Source organism: Triticum urartu, chromosome 4A, assembly GCF_056163025.1.
Source record: "Triticum urartu cultivar PI428250 chromosome 4A, HENAU_Tu73, whole genome shotgun sequence".
In the NCBI taxonomy this organism is placed as follows: Eukaryota; Viridiplantae; Streptophyta; class Magnoliopsida; order Poales; family Poaceae; genus Triticum; species Triticum urartu.
This window is the reverse complement of record NC_141876.1, coordinates 24,512,168-24,516,952: the sequence shown is the minus strand read 5'-3', so window position 1 is coordinate 24,516,952 and position 4,785 is coordinate 24,512,168. Positions and strand designations below refer to the sequence as shown.

The 4,785-nt window shown below is 39.2% G+C and overlaps 1 long non-coding RNA gene across 1 annotated transcript; it reads right to left on the bottom strand.

Moving 5' to 3' along the window:
* Positions 1-2,671: 2,671 nt before the first annotated feature.
* On the bottom strand, positions 2,672-3,851 carry LOC147974567 (uncharacterized). The gene is made up of 2 exons (XR_015601969.1): positions 3,039-3,851; positions 2,672-2,947 (listed from the first exon to the last, which is right to left on the bottom strand). It is a non-coding gene; the product is annotated as an uncharacterized LOC147974567 (long non-coding RNA).
* Between the last annotated feature and the right edge of the window lie 934 nt (positions 3,852-4,785).

Below are 4,785 nucleotides of genomic sequence, written 5' to 3'. Positions count from 1 at the left end.
TCATATTAAACACACATTATGTAGTACATGAACTTTTTCCATTTTTATAATTTGAAATTTTTATTTTCTTTTTGAAATAAAATTGCTCCTAAATAATAACTGAACTTCTTTGTGGATTGAGAGAATTGTTTCAAAATGCAAAAAATAATTTCTTTTTTGTGTTATTGAACATGGAAATACAAGGTGAACCTCTCTCGCGAGAATTTTTGAACTTCGCCGGACATAGCACTTGAACTTCTTTCGACAAACCTTTTAAGCTTCTATTTATATACTTTTTCTTTCTCACCTGAAATGCATTCCTTGTAGTACTTGAACTTCTCGTTATTTTCCCTATGAACTTCTGTCATATTTTTGTGTATATGTCGAATTACACACAATTGAACCTCGAACGCCATTTTTTCCATTTTAAAACATGTAATTAGAGGTCGAAAGTCTCGCAATATAAATTCTGCACAGTGCACGGGGGTGCACGTGAACTTCTTGCAACAAATCTGAGTTTTTTATATTCTTCGAACTTCTATGTTATTTCAAATTGAACTTCTTAGTTTTATTCTTAGAAGAAAATAGGTTTTCAAATAAGCATCAAACATTGTTTTAATTGAACCTCATACTTTTATTTTTCCTAGAATTGGAAAGAATTTGAGTTCTCCATAAACATCAAACTACTACTTTTATTTCAATTTGAACTTCTTTATTTTTATTTTTTAGTAACGAAGAAAACCTATGTTTTTTTATAAATATTGAGCTTCTTTTTTCATAATTTATACTGCCCTTTTTTCAACATGTAAATGAACGACGGACGTCTCGTGCAAGAATTTTGAACTATGCTAGGGGGAGCACATGAACTTCCTGCAACAAACATATTAAGCTTTTAGTTTTCTATTCTTATATTCTTATCTGAAATTGATTCTGTGTAGTAGTTGAACTTCCCAATGTTGTCACCTTGAACTTCTGTCACGTATTTTTGTTCAAACTCACTCAAAAGAATTTTTGAACTTTTTCGGGACGAGCACTTGAACTTCTAGCAAGAAATTGGACTGTTTTTTTTCAAATGAAACGCACACCATACAGAACATGAACTTTTGGCTATTATAAATTTCAACTTCTCTCTGTTTCGCTTTAGTAATGGAAAATGTGTGAGTTTTCTATAGACATTGGACGTATCTAACTATTTCTATTTAAACTTCTTGGTGTATTTTTTAGAAATGAGAAAATTTGAGTTTTCTTAGAAACATCGAGCGTCTTTGTTATTTTCAATTAACCTTATTGGTTTTATTCTTTAGTAATGGAAAATCCCAGTTTTTAAATAAATATCAAACTGTTATGCCTTTTCCAATTGAGCTTCTTTGTTATTTTAAATTGAACTTATTGTTTTTTATTTAGTAATCGTAAAAATCTGAGTTTTCAAGTATAATACCAAACTGCTCCATTTTTAAAATTTGAATTTCTTCATTTTATTTCTTTTAGTCAAAAAATTCTAGGTTTGTAATAAACCCCGAACCGCTCATCTATTTCAATTTGAACTTCTAGTTTTGTTTATAAATTAGAAAGATCCATCAAAATCCATTGGAATTGTTTGAACTTTCTTGTTTGTCATTTTCTTTGACCTCTCCATTTTATTAATTTTGAACTTTCATAGTTAACAAGTCCATTTATACATGAACTTCTCGATGATATCTCACAACTTCTTATATATACAAAAAAGGAAAGGGAAATAGAAAAAATGTTGCGTTCTTATGGACACCACTAACACTTTTTGGGAGCACAGTATTCCACTGTAATTTATTGCATAATTTTGCCGCAAAAATGGCATTTTGTTGTTGTTGTCAACATCAAGTAGAATAACTTGATTTTTTTTCTGATGGAATTATACTAATAGAACTGTTGCAGGTTTTCTTGTTGAATTGCTATTGAATGATGGCACAAACTTGAAACTCCTTGCATCACACTATGAAATTCTCCTCGATCATCTTTATTCATTCTCCATTCTTTTTCTTACAGAAACACATAAAATTTTCAACCAGGAACATGTGCAAATCGAACTTTTACACATTTTCCCAATGAGAAATTTATTTTTAGATACGAGCAATACATCTATATATTGTATCTTATAGCAAGTACGATGATCAGATTTATTTCAAAAAAAATTTCTTATGTTTTTGAATTGTAGGATTACAGTTTTTTTGCTTATGTTTTTGGATTTTTAGGATTAATTCTTCTTCTTTTTATTGATCTTCATGGGTTTTCATACTGGAACTTGCAGGAGTTGTCACATCAACTAGATTTTTGTAAACCTTCCCCTGAATATCTTTTATGAACTTCAGTTTTTGACAAATGCCTTCGATTTTAAGAACTCATCGGTCTTTTACTTTTCTGAATTTTTTCAGGGATTGTAATATATGAACTTCACAGGCTTTTGTTGAGGTGGTGCACTATAGTATGGAACTTTCAATGCATAACTTTTTAATTTTTATAATATGCACTTTCTTAAAATTTTACATCTCAAACACCAAGTGGTGGATGCCTGAACCATACTTCTTAAATGAACAACTCAACAATTATGTACTTTAACATTCTAGCAAACAACATTAGCTATTTTTGAAAAGCGGCGTTTTATATGGTTCATTTATATGCAGATCTTTAGCTACTGAAGATTCAGAAATGAGATCAATTGAAGCAGTCAGATGTAACCGTCAATAGCCATTAACAACTAAACTTGAACTGCATTTTTTCTTCAGAAATAAGATGACAGCGGAAGATGCAGGAAGCAGGATGCATGCATGAAGACGGCCGCGGGGCGCGATCCAGCACGTGCACGCGCAACGGCCTTTGCAGATGGTCGCTGGAACAAGGTAGGTGGCTGGGAGTAGCAGGCCATGACAGTGGTACTTCAAGGGTGCGGCGACAAGGTGTGAGAAGAGGTCTCTAACTTCATTCTTTCTTCTTCCTGCTACCTCAGAGAGACAGAGACATGAGTGCTTGCTGCATCTACAAAAAGATGGAGCATGGTCAAAAAGGAATTTGAGAGAAAATCTTACCGGCGCTCTACCAGTAGAAGTTCGAGGCCGCATCCGGAGGAAGTTCAAGACGAGTAGGCGGTTTGGCGAAGACGACGCCTGCCAGTGGCGACACTCTGGAGGCAGGACGACAAACAAGAAGAAGGCAGGCAGGGGGATCTCACCGGCCCTGGCCGGGATGCGCGCACATGGTTATGAGGATCCGGCCCTGGAGGCGGCGGTGCGCGTGGTCGGGCCCGGCGGAGGCGCAGCGGGAGGACGGCCGGCGGCGGCATCACGGTAGGAGGCGCTGCCGCGCCGGGTGGGGTGGGTGGCCGGCGGTGATTCCCGATCGATGGGTTTCCAGGGGCGGCAGCGCCCGTGGTCGCAGGGTGGCGGCAGCTCGCGAGGTAGCGGGCGTGGCAGCGCGCGGGGTAGCGGGGGCGACAGGGCGCGGGGTCGTGGGGGCAGCGGTGCCCGGGGTCGTAGGGGCTCCGGCGCAGTGCGGGCCTGTGGCGGCGGTGCGTCAGATGGTTGGGAGGGCGCGAGGCACCTGCGATCCTGGCGGGGAGGTGCGCCGGTTGTGGAGGGGGCGAGTATGGTGGGGATCAGGTGGGGATGGGGATCATGGGGGGAGTGGTCTGGGGCGGCGGCGCGGCGGAGAAGGCGGGGGTGGCGCGCCGGGAGGAGGCCGCAGCGGGATCGGGGGAAGGTCGTGGGGTGGATCGGGGGAAGGTCGTGGGGAGGAGGTGGGCAGATGGGTCGGGCCGTCGGGGGAGTTGTGTGGTGGGCTGTTTTTTTAGTTCGGGAACACCTAATCGGGCTCTATATAGGGCGCTGTGATCCAAATAACTATTCTAATCCCAAGATTAGAATAGTGTTGTCCTATATATATATCCGGATTGCTCCAACACAAAGTGCTTGCCAAAGGAAAAAGTGCAAAAAGGAAAAGGTGATGATCACCAAGACTCTTGTATAAGGGTAGAAGATAAAAGTAAAAGATAGGCCCTTCGCAGAGGGAAACAGAGGTTGTCATGCACTTTTATGGTTGGATGCACAAAATCTTAATGCAAAAGAACGTCACTTTATATTGCCACTTGCGATATGGACCGTTATTATGCAGTCTGTCGCTTTTATTTCTTCCACATCACAAGATCGTATAAAGTTTATTTTCTCCACATTAATAGATCATACATATTTAGAGAGCAATTTTTATTGCATGCACCGATGAGAACTTACTTTAAGGATCTTACTCAATCCATAGGTAGGTATGGTGGGCTCTCATGGCAAAACTGGTTTAAGGAATGTTTGGAAGCACAAGTAGTATCTCTACTTGGTGCAAAGAATTTGGCTAGCATGAGAGGGAAAGGCAAGCTCAACATGTTGGATGATCGAAGACAATATAACGTTTCGGATATAGGAAAACATAACCCATTAAGTTGTCTTCCTTGTCCAACATCAACCTTTTAACATGTCATATTTTAATGAGTGCTCACAATTGCAAAAGATGTCCAAGATAGTATATTTATATGTGAAATCTCTCTTCCTTCAATATTCTTTCATGAATTGTTCAAGTGACCAATTCTGCGTTTGCTAACTTCCAATAAGTTTACTACCTATACTTATTATGTGTGAAGTCATTACTCCCCATGTTGTAAGCACAGGAAACATATATAAATTCAAATTTATGATATTCAATTCATTCAACCTTTTACTCATAGGATATATGTGAAGCACGTGAGTATATGACAAACTACTCCAAAAAGATATAAGTGAAGAATATCAAGTA